This window comes from Cetorhinus maximus, chromosome 2 (assembly GCF_964194155.1).
Source record: "Cetorhinus maximus chromosome 2, sCetMax3.hap1.1, whole genome shotgun sequence".
Taxonomy (NCBI): domain Eukaryota; kingdom Metazoa; phylum Chordata; class Chondrichthyes; order Lamniformes; family Cetorhinidae; genus Cetorhinus; species Cetorhinus maximus.
Window position 1 is genome coordinate 222,129,645 of NC_135880.1, and position 13,002 is coordinate 222,142,646.

The window sequence follows — 13,002 nt, forward strand, 5'->3', positions numbered from 1 at the left end:
CACTGTTCTTTGCACAGTTTGCACCTTCCTATATCATCATTTCTGAATCCTTTTCTACAAGCCATTTATATTAGGCAGTCTTCTGATTATTTGGCCCAGTGCCTAGAACATACCACGTCTGTCAATACAGATTATTAGTCCATTAAGGTTTGTTCATCAGGTTCTGATCTTTGCCTGAACATGGCCCCTTGGAACCTGCTTATGTTGCAGATTCTACATTTTAACACCTTTACATTGTGGCAATAAAAATCAATAAAAGCAGGGAAAGGGAAAAAGGCTGCACATTGAATCGGATAAAAGTAGCAGCATTTATGTAGTTTTCTTAAATTTTCCAGAAAAAAAAGCTACCTTGTATTTATATAATCTAAGTTATAATTGGCAAGGAGTTAAACTTGCAAGCCTTTAAAGCTGTAATTATGATTTTTTTTTACAGCGAGAGAGCTCACATTATGACTGGACCAAAGGGGACAGTGTTTACTTTTCTCAAGAACACATGAAATTTGTTTACTTTGAACTTCAGGAAATCCATATATGTGACAGTTTCTAAGTATAGCAGTACAGTTATGGCTTCCTGTTACTTGAGTAGCTTTAAAGATAGCAGTAATGAAACTGTTTGTGAAAAATGCCACCAGCTTCTACCAGCGGGAAAGATTTTGATCAAGTTCTTACTCTGTATTGAGAAAAACAAATCCTATGTTTTATTTACAAGGATACTATATGACTTTTTTGCGCATCGTCAATATTTTAAAGGATAGTTGGATTCCAAGGGTTAAATTATGAGGAGACATTACACAAGCTGGGGTTGTATTCCCTGGAATTAAAAAAAGTTAAAGGGTGATTTGATCAAAGTTTTCAAAAAATCAAGGGGAATTGATAAGGTAGATAGAGAGAAATTTTCTGGTGATTGGGGAGCTTAGGAGAGCACAGTCTAAAAACTAGAACCAGATCTTTTAGGAGTGGTATTAAGAAGCACTTCTACACACAAAGGGTGGTAGAAGTTTGGCACTCTCTTCCACAAACCAAAATTGATGCTGGATTTTAAATCTGAGATTGATAGATTTTTGTTAACCAAATTTATTAAGGGAAATGATGGGCATATGGATTAAGGTTGCAGATCATTACCTCACTGAATGGCAGAACAGACTCGAGGGGCTGAATGGCCTCCTTCTGTTCCTATGTTTTCTATGCTCTGTTGAGCTGAATGTCGATCCTTGAAACTTTGTTAGTTACCTGACAGCCATTGTGGCCTATAATGGTTTGGACTGGCTCAGGACACCACCCAATATCTGGGATTCTGCAGCTGTGCAATCATGGCCAGATGAATCTGAAGTCTTAAACCTCCATTGCTCCCCTTGACCCAGAGGAACTTCCTGTTGGTAGCATCATGGAACATCCTAGAGAGGGAGTGGGGAGGGAATTCCCTATTAGAAACAAGATTATACTTACTTTTCCTAGAACTTTCAATGTAGTGATTGAATTACAATCAAAAGTGAATTGCATGTTTGCTTCTTTAATAAGCTTCTCTATAATTTAGAAAATACATTGTCTCATATAGTCTTCTGTATTCAGACTCAAAAACCCATCTCGGTACGCTCTTCAATGGAGAGGTACATTGTTGGGGAGAGATGCCCCGACCCTTACAATACCTAGGTTGTTATAATCCAGCTAAAACTTGTTAAGAAGAGTATCTGGACGATGGTAATATTCTCTGGTGGTTCCTTTCCTTCAGGGAGTGTTAGATCAGCTCTTTGGACCCATTTGCGTGTCTGTGAGGCCTGTCTTTCTCAACCTTAAGTGAGATTGATCATCCGAGGAGCATGCCTGATCTGGAATCATGCCAAAAAACGGTGCTAGGATTTTAATCCACTTTAAAGAGAGGGGAAGAAAGATTGGAGTAAGAGAGTGAGGAAGGAGACTGAAAGGAATGTCTAGGAACAATTTACTACCTACAGGAGTGACTCTGTAGTTTGAATGGCTCTCTTTCTGGGCCAGAGAGTTTGAATGGTGCTACTATTCCATACTATTAATCATTAATAACATGCAAAATGAAAGTGAAAACTTTAATCACATGGCGCTTAGTTCAGGTTCGGGAGGTGTCAGGAGCCCATGTCCGACTAGGGGTCTGGGCTGGGTTGAGCTGTCACTGGCTCCAATGAACATGACTCTTATCATTACATGGGTTAGTAAATAATAGCCTTTATATGCTGTTTTAACAGAGCCACTGCACCAGCCCCTTCTACCCTGAGTCACTTACCTTCGAATACAGGCATTTCTTGTTGGGGAGGATTTACTAAACGATTTAATCAGGCACTTCAGCAACTGCTTATCAGCTAGATACTGAGGGAGAAATTAAGGATTGCTGTGAGTGGTTGTTCGGTGTTTCCCTTTTAATATTTTTTACCAAAAGTCCCTCTAGTTCCCCTTTTGAATTTTGAATTTTTAGACAAGCTGATTTCAGTTCCAACACTCTACCAGCCCTCCTGTATGATATATTTGAGTGAGAATCTATAGACTACATATCAACAAGCTACTTGACCATTGGCTGATCCTAACCCTATTCTCAGCCAATCATCTCACACACACGCACCCTCTCACACACACACAGAGACACACACACAAACACGAATGCACCCACAAACATACATACAAACGCACGCCTACAAACACGCACACACCTACAAACACACAGACACAGACATAAACACACACACACACACGAACACATGCACACACACAAACACACCCACAAACACATATGAGGCACAAAACAATGTCCATCAGTCTTCTCAGATGGACATAAAAGTTGCATTATTTTGAAGAGAAGCAGCGAATTCACCCCGAGGTCCTGCCCATATTTACCCCTCAACCAAACAGTTAAGAGAGCACTTATCTGGTCATAAAATAAAACCAGAAAATGTTGGAAAAACTCAGCGGGTCTATATTGGGCTCAAAACATTAACTGTTTCTTTCTCCACAGATGTTGTCAGATCTGCTGAGTTTTTTTCCAGCATTTTCTGTTTTTAATTCAGATTTCCAGCATCCGTAGAATTTTGCTTTCATTATACTGATCTATCATATTGCTATCTGTGGGATCTTGTTCTGCATAAACTGGTTGTTGTGTTTCCTACATCATAACAGATACTGAACCTCAAAAGTACTTCATTGACTGTAAGGTGCTCTTGGATTTCCTGAGGCCATGAAAGTTGCAATAGAAATGCCAGTCTTTCTTTCTTGCATGGTTCAATGGACGGTAATCAAGACGAGCAAATTTCTCTGATGCTCCCCTGACTAATCCTGGGAATGGAAGCTGAGCTACAACTGCTTATCTGGCTAAAACCAGCAGAGACCATGGGCTGAAACTGAAATCTTTCTATTATCTGAGTTTGGAAAATTTTAAACACAAATGAATTATTTTCTGGAGATTTGGCATTCCACCTTCTTGGGTCATCAAGATACCTTGTTGAATTTTGGATCCAGACTTTAAATTCAATCTGCCCATTCAAGTTGACATAAAAGATCCCAATGCACTACTCCAAGAAGAGAGGGGAATTCTTTTGTCCAGGCAAATGTATCTACTGGTTATTTATTCCAAGAACCTGGGATGACTCTGGGTAGCACTCACCTCTGAGTCAAAATGTTTTATGTTCAAATCCCACTCCAGAGACTTGAGCATGTAATCCAGGCGGACACATCAGTGAAATACTGAGGGAGCGATGTATTGTCAGAGGTCCCATGTTTCAGGTGAAACGTTAAATATAGGCTACATTTGCCCTCTCATTGTAAAAGATCCCATGACACTGTTTTGAAGAAGAGCAGGGAAGTTCTCATCAGTGTCCTGGCAAATATTTATCCCTCACCCAACATCACTAAGAAAGAAACAGATGATCTGGTCACTTATCTTCTTAGTTAGCTTGTGGAATCTTGCTGTTCACAAACTGACTGCCATGTTTCCAATATTGCAGCAGTGACTAAACTTCAAAAGCACTTTATTGGCCGTAAAGCACTTTGGAACTTCCTGAGGTTGTGAAAGATGCTACATCAACATCCTGGGGGTTACCATTGACCAGAAACTGAACTGGACCAGCCATATAAATGCTACAAGAGCAGGTCAGAGTCTAGGAATAGTGCGATGTGTAACTCACCTTCTGACTTTCCAAATTCTGTCCACCATCTTCAAGGCACAAGTCAGGAGTGTGATGGAATGTTCTCCGCTTGCCTGGATGAGTGCAGCTCCAACAACGCTCAAGAAACTTGACATCATCCAGGACAAAGCAGCCACTTGATTGGCATCCCCTCCGCAAACATTCACCCCCTTAACCACCGACGTACAGTGACAGCAGTGTGTGTACCATCTACAAGATGCACTTCAGGAATTCACCAAGGTTCCTTAGACAGCACCTTCCAAACCCACCATCACTACCATTTAGAAGGACAAGGGCAGCGGATATGTGGGAACACCACCACTGGAAGTTCCCCTCCAAGCCACTCACCATTCCAACTTGGAATTATATCGCCATTCCTTCACTGTCGCTGGGTCAAAATCCTGGAACTCCCTCCCTAACAGCACTGTGGGTTGCAGCGGTTCAAGAAGGCAGTTCACCACCACCTTCTCAAGGGCAGTTAGGGATGGGCAATAAATGCTGGTCTAGCCGGAGATGCCCACATCCCATGAATTAATTAAAGAGATATATATATAACTGCAAGTCTTTCTTTCTTTTGCTGTTTGTGGGATCTTGCTGTGCACAAACTGAGTACACCATTTAGACATAGTTCAAAAGTAATTCTTTAGCTGTGAAGTGTTTTGGGATACCCTGAGGACATAATGGGGTGCTATATAAATACAAGTTCTTTTGTTTCTTTCGCACTTTTTGGAATTTAAGTATTCTTGAGTGCGAAGGAGTTAGATAAGACGGTGGCTTTCTTGTAAATTTTTTTAAACATATAACCCTGGACTAAAGTTCCTGCTCCTTGTCACTGTCAGTGACCCTTGCTGAAAAGTGCACAGGAGCAGATGTCAGGGGAGAAATAAAGTCAAACGTGATGCCCCACTTGGTCAAATAGCCTAAAGAAACATAGGAGTGGATTTTCTTCTTCATTACCTGGGCTAATACTGATGGTGTGGATCACGAGCCCTGTATAGATCCTGCTTGGTTATCTTTCCAGATGAGAATCTAATGCCATACTTTTCAGACTCACACACGACTATTGGCGATTTGGAAGAGGTGTTGGAGGGAGGTTGGCCGAAACGTGCCCCAGCACCGTCAGGAGGAGAGAGGAGAAATATGTTGATGAAATGATGCAGAAAGAACCTCTATTTTGCTGAAAATTGCACACATGTTAATGTTGGGGGTGGGAGCTTGCTGTGTTCAAATTGGCTGTGGAGTTTCCAGCACTACAAAAGCAACCACACTTCAAAGGTATTTCATTGGTTGTGAGGCTATTAGGGATGCCCTGAGATTATAAAAGTGGCCATAAAAATGTAAACCTTGTTATTAATTTTGTTTTCACATTTGATATTTCACTGGTTATGCCTCAGCTGAAATATTGCGTCCAATGCCACAGTTTAGGAAGGATGCCAAGACCTTGGAGGGGACAGAAAGGAGATTTACTAGAATAATAATGAGGGATGAGGGACTTCATTTACTATGGAGTGACTGAAGAAGTTGGGATTGTTCTCATTAGAGCAGGGAAGGTAAGGGGGAGATTTAATACAGGGGTTCGAAATTCAAAAGGGTTTTGAGAGAGTTGTTGGGGAGAAATTGTTATTGGAAGGAGGGGTGATGACCTGTGTACAAAAGTTTTAAATAATTGGTGAAAAATTCGGGGGAGATGAGAATGTTTTTTCTGCGACATGTTGTTCTGACCTACAAAGCGATGTGTGAGTGGTTGAAGCAGATTTAAGAGTAACTTTCAACAGGATATATACTCAAAAAGGAAATATTAGCAGGACCATGGGGAAAAGTGCAGGGGCAGTGGGACTAACTGGATAGCGCATTCAGAGGGCCAGCACAAGCACAATGGGCTGAATGGCCTCCTTCTGTGCTATTTGATTCCATGATCTTTTGCCTATTGAACTGGAAAATGCAACAGAATACTTGCCTTTAATTCCCCTTTAATGTCACAGGATCTGACTCAAGGCTGAGGAATTTAATGACAAGTCACTGAGCACCGCACATACAGTCTGTACTTCTCCTCTCAATCGGGCTAAACTTAGTTTCATGGGTTTTTGTAAAGTACATGCGTGTCGAATTTTACAATGTGCATTCCACCAGGTTCAATAGGCCTGCAACTGATTTTAGCCAATAATTTAATGCATTTATAAAAATCCAGTTTAACATTCACTCTGTGTATAATCATTAATTACTGACCGCCAGAACAAGGAATAAAAATCAATTGTGTAAAATGGAAAACTTGTAAATGTTAGCAATCCAAAATAAAGACAGGAAAAGTTCTGATGAAGAGTCATACGGACTCAAAACGTTAACTGTGCTCCTCTCCGCAGATGCCGTCAGACCTGCTGAGTTTTTCCAGCTAATTTTGTTTTTGTAAAGGCAGGAAATGCTGGATTACCACACAGCAGGTCCATAAGCTTTTGTGAAAAGACAAGTTGTGTAGTGATGATGGGTGCACATATGCCAATGAGGGGTACACGCTTCCCAATGAAGTACACATCGCGATGAAGAGTGCACATACCCCGATAGAGTACACAAATCCCAATGAAGAGTACACATGCCCCGATGAAGAGTTCACACGGCCCTGATGAAGATCAGACTGATGTAGCATGCACACCATAATTAAGAGTGCTCATGCAGAGCAAAAATTCACATTGAGTTATGACTCATTCCACGACACTAGAAATGTTTTTTTACCAGCGCCTTCTTATTTTCAAATAACTTGCATTTATATAGCAGTTTTCATGACCAGGCATCTCAAGGCACTTTACAGCTGATGAAACACCTTTTCCTTTGAAGTGTAGTCACTGTTGTAATGTCGGAAACTCGGCAGCCAATGTGCGCACAGCAAGATCCCACAAATAGCAACATGATAATTTGTTTTTGTGATGTTGGTGGAGGGATAATTATTAGCTAGGGAACCAGAGAGAACTCCTCTGCTCTTCTCCGAAATAGTGCCACGGGATTTTATACATCTACCCAAGCAGGTTTAACGTCTCTCCCGAAAGATGTCACCTCTGACAGTGCAGCACTCAATCCGTACTGCACTGGGAGAGTCAGCCTTGATTTTTGTGCTCAAGGCATGGGCTGGAATTTTCCGGTCCCTTATGCGGGCGGGATCTTCCATTCCCGCCGATGTGAACGGAGATTTCAGCCCCGCCACTGAGAAACCAGCCATGGAGCGGCTGGAAAATTCCGGCCATGGAGTGGGATGTGAACCCAGAACTTTGTGATCCAGAGGTGAGAGCGCCATAGCTGGACACTGTAAGAAAGCCTTCATCGGAGCAGGGAGACAGTCCGTTTCCTTCCCACCAGTTCCACACTGTAAAGTAAATGCACTATTTCAGATGACAAGACCACCCCAAATACAAGGAAATCATTGATCGCTTCCTACTCAGTGCAACTATGGGGTAGATTTTCAACCCCTGGAAATGGCTTTAAACACCTGGCAGGGCTCGGTTGTCCATTACAAAAATAGTCAGGGTTTCAATTTCAGTAAAGTCAAATGGAAATATAAATGAAATGGTTTCTGTCAGGGACGAGTGAATCTTCCCACCGCCCATTTTACATTTGGGCAGTCAGTTGGAATTCTGACCCTGAAACCTTTGCTCAGAGATTTGCAATTCCAATGTAATAACATGGGCTCAGTTCTCCCCTCTAACAAACTCTTTTATCCAGTAAAACCAAGTCTGCAGTTTGCTAATCTGCTACATTCTGCACCTATTGCTACAAATAATTAACAAATGAGATAAAATAATAAGAAAAATAAAAAATTGCATTTATATAGCACCTTTCATGATCTCAGGATATTCCAAAGCTCTTTACAGCCAATTAAGTGGGTTTGAAGGATAGTCACAGTTGACAATTTGCTCGCAGCAAGTTTGCACGGACATCAATGAGATATTGACCAGATAATCTGTTCTGGCTTGTTGGGTGAGGGATAAATATTGTCCAGGACACTATAGGGAGAGCTCTTCTTTGAAACAGTGCCTGGGGCCTTTTACAGTTATCTGAGAGGACAGACAGGACCTTGCTTAAATGTCTTTTCTGAAAGACGGCACCTCCAACAGTGCAGCAGTCCCTCAGCACTGCATTGGAATGTCAGCCTGGATTTTGTGCTGAATTCTGAGGTGGTCTTGAACGAATAGCCTTCTGACTCAGAGCAGAGTGCTGCAAGTGAACCACGGCTGACAGTAAGGTGGGAGGTGCATAAACACTGGCATGGTCACATTGAAAGTGCTCTGTAATGTAATTCTGTGTAAATCATTCTGTTAAAATTACCCTAGCAATAAAACCTGAATGCAAACATGAAGCTTGGGTTTGAGCCAAAACTGTTGAATATAAAACTGTACATGGAATCTGTAAGAGATTTCACTGAGGTGTAAAACCAATGATTCCAATTAAGGCAAAACAGCTTCATTATTAGTGTTAATTCAACTAATGATAAAGAAAATTTCTTGTATTTGAAGAGCTTTGGTACACATTCAAATATGCACTCACAGCTAGAATAGATATTAACTTCAGTCAGACAGTGCACAGCTTTATTGAGTGACCTTTACTATTTATATCTTCATGTTCTTCTGCCATGGTTTCTGTCCAAGTGTTGCTTGGCACTCTCCACTTCATTGTTTCATCTTTGAACCATACTGTAACCCCTTCCTGTGCTGACGGGATTTCAAAGCCTTTGGCAGTAACTCTCCACAAACAACTGGTGCACCAATGAGACAGAAAACCAGCAGCAGAATCAGCTCTGTAGTGACTTACGAGGGTGATGCCAAAGGCTAAAACTATTGGGGTGCAGTATTAGTGGTTATGTTGCTGAACTGGTGATCCAGAGGCCGGGACTAAATGATCAAGGGACTCCGGTTCAGATCCTGGCACCTAGGGAATCTAAATTCAATGAATTAAATAAATCTGGAATGAAAGAACGTTATCAGTAATGGTGACTATGAAACGACTGGATTGTCATCAAAACATCCGGGGCTCCTGTTTGCTAATGTCCTGGGGAAGAAAACCTGCTGTTCTTACCCAGTCTGGCCTATGTGTAGTTTCAGACCCATGACAATGTGGTTGACTTTGAAAAGAGCTTGGCAAGTCACTCAGTTATGTCAAACCACAAAAAGCTTCGCCCCACCCCTCACCCCGCACGGCAGCGGTTCAAGAAGGCAGCTGACCACCACCTTCTCAGCGGCAATCAGGCATGAGGAATAAACGCTGGCCCAGCCAGCACAGCTGCATCCCGTAAATGGAAGGAAAAAAAAAACCAAATCAGGCGCGACTGAATAGAGTGGGGTGCCGTTCCCTCGAAAGGAGCAGGGTGATGGGTAAACTGACGAAGGTGTTTTAAGGGTTTGATAAGGTTGAAGTAAACGTTTCCACATTTAAAGTGGTGTGCATTTATTGCCAGTAATAAATCCAATAAAGAATTCAGAATTGCTTTACCCACAGTGACGAGCATGTGGAACTCCCTGCCACACAAGGGTGAATAGTATGTATGCATTTATGGGGAAGCTAGTTAAACACCATGCAGGAGAAAGGAATAGTAGGACATGTCTATACAGTGAGGTGACATCGAGTGGGAAAAGCTGAGGTGAAGTATACACGCTGTCGTTTGATGAGTCGGTTCCAATGGCCTAAGCTGTAAATTCAATGTAATTTGCAGTTTATAGCCAAGGGGATAAAGAATGTTTAAAGATACAGTTCTTGGCTATTTCACCTTCTTCATCCCCTGTTAGTTATCTGGCATTCCTATCACCCTCCTAAACAGAACTCTAGCCTCGGCCTAGAAATGTGGCAAAAGCCCAACTCCCAACTCTTGGGCAATGCTTCTTGGAAGCTGAAAGTTTGGAATTGTGTTCGTGTGCCCTCAGGCATGTTTTCCTCTCCCTTCTCTGCGAAAAGAAAGCCTTTGCATTTCTACAGCGATGTCACAACTTCAGGATGTCCAAAAGTGCCTTACAGCCAATGAAGTGCTTTTGAAGTGTAGTCACTGTTGTGATGTAGGAAACACGGCAGCCAATTTGCACACAGCAAGCTCCCACAAACAGCAATGTGATAATGACCAGATAATCTGTTTTTAGTTCGTTGAGGGATTGACTATTGTCCAGAACACCATGGAAATGCTAAACAAAAATAGAAACAGAAATACCTGGAAAAACTCAGCAGGTCTGGCAGCATCGGCGGAGGAGAGCACAGTTGACGTTTCAAGTCCTCATGACCCTTCAACAGAGCTAAGTAAAAATAGGAAAGGGGTGAAATATAAGCTGGTTTAAGGTGGGGGGGTGGGGGGGTTGTTGGGACAAGCAGCCAGTAGGAATGGTCCTTTTGTCTGTGACATCTTTTGGTTTTCTCCACCTATTACTGGCTGCTTGTCCCAACAACAACCCCCCCCCCCCACCTTAAACCAGCTTATATTTCACCCCTTTCCTATTTTTACTTAGCTCTGTTGAAGGGTCATGAGGACTCGAAACGTCAACTGTGCTCTTCTCCGCCGATGCTGCCAGACCTGCTGAGTTTTTCCAGGTATTTCTGTTTCTGTTTTTGTTTTGGATTTCCAGCATCCGCAGTTTTTTGCCCTTAACCATGGAAATGCTCCCCTGTTCTTTGTCAAAACAGCACCCTGCGATCTTTTACATCCACCTGAGAGGACAGAGTTTGGTTTAATATCTCATTCAAAGAGAGCACTTCGCACAGTGCAGCATTCCTCAGTACTGCACTGTAGAATCAGCTTGAATTTTGTGTTCAAGTTCCTGGATTAGGACTACGATCCCATGACCAGAGGCGAGAGTGCTACCTACTGAGCCATGACTGATGGTCAAAGAGACCAAAAATGAACCACATAAGGGATTATGACACGGAATCTCCGACCTCTCTGCAATAATTTGTCTGGGAGCCAATGTTGACCCATCGCTTACAATGAATATATAGAATTTGCAGCACAGACACAGGCCATTTGGCTCAATAGGTCCAGGCTGGTGTTTATGTTCCACATGAGCCTCCTCCCACCCTACTCATTCACACTCAGTTCGCATATCCTTCTATTCCCTTCTCCTTCATGTGCTTATCTAGATCCCCCTTAAATGCATCAAAGCTATTCACTCAAGTACTTTATGCGGTAGTGCATTCCACACACTAGCCATTCTCTGGGTAGAAATGTTTCTCCTGAATTTCCTATTATTAATGATGATCTTCTAATTATGGCTTAGCTTTAAGGCGAGCACTTCTGTTTTTAGTGAGAACAATGGTGTTGTTCTCACCCTGAACTTGTCAAAGGTGCAGCATCAACAAGACAAAAGAGGGGGTAATGTGCCCTGTATAGCAATTAGAACTGCTCATTGATCTGAATAACAGTGATACTCACACCTAGCACTAGGAATGCTGTTGTATTGTTACAAACAGTGCCAGGCTCACTTGGGCTGATAGCGCCAAGAATTTGTGACCATGAAACAGGAAATGCATTTTGCAGGTGAAGCAGAGGTCTTCCAATGAACTGCAAAAGAAATGTGACCGAGAGGGCAAACCAGTTCATGTAGCACACCCTTTGCAAAGCGCGTATGTGTTGGTTACATATATTTAAAATAAAAGTCCCTCAGGAGGTGTTTATTTGTTATTAATGTAAGATGCATCCATTTTTATACAAGACAAACCTGTGGAACATGATATTTTCGATACAGCATCAGATACAAAAAAGTGCCACTATCAGTACAAAAGCACAGCTACAAATAGTGTTTGCACTTCCAGAAGGTATGAACGCACAATTTCATGAGTAACATGATTCAATTTAAATATACATGATTCCACAATTCATTTACTTGCACTAAAATCACTACCAAACACACTGTACCTGTCACTGTTTAAAGTATTAAGAGATTATGTTTAAATAGCACCTATCACAATCTCAGGATGTCCACAAAGCACTGTATAGCCAACAAAGTCCTTCTGAAGCACAGTCACTGTTGTAATGTAGGAAACGCCACAATCAATTTGTACAGAGCAAGCTCCCACAAACATCATTGAGATAAATGACCAGATTCTCAGTTTTGGATGATGCCTGAAGGATATGTATTGCCCAGGACTATAGGCATACCCTCATGCTTTTCTCTGAAATAGTGCCATCGGAGCTTTTACATCCGACAGGGCCTTGTTGTAACATCTCTTCCAGAAGGCAGCACCTCTGCCAATGCAGCACTCCCTCAGTTCTCACTCACTGTAGTTTCAGGCTAGATTTTGTGCTCAAGTCTCTGAATTGGAACTTGAACCCACAACCTGCTGACCGAGAGGCAAGAGTGATAGTACTGAGGCATGGACAGGATAAAGTTACAAGTAGTAAGCCACATCTTAAAATCTTTTACAGTTAACTCCAGATTCAATTGGCACCAAAATGTTGATTATTTTCATTCAGCTACCTGCCTGTTGTTGGCATCCAGCTCTTAAGCTAGCTTTTCCTCCATCACTTCAGCCAAGTTGTCCTTTCATCCTGTGAGAGCCCAGAGTGTGAGTATTCTCAAGCTGTTTGACAAAGGCAGGCATCGCAGCCCAATCTTATCCTGTTTTCACCTGTCATTGTGGGAGTCGTGGAATTGCACAACAGGCCATTTGGCCCATTGCGCCTGTGCCGGCCCTTGGAACACCTGTAACAAGCAGATTCAGCCACTGTACCAAAATGTTCCACGCAAGCTAATGGATAAGTCAGAATGGAATACAACCCAGTAAGTTAACTCAGCATTGAGAGATTGGCTTTTGTGTCTTGAATCCATCCACAGGAATTAATTCTCCTCCATACACAGATTTTAAGTGGCTGGCAAAAGAACCAGAGGTGACATGGGGAAAA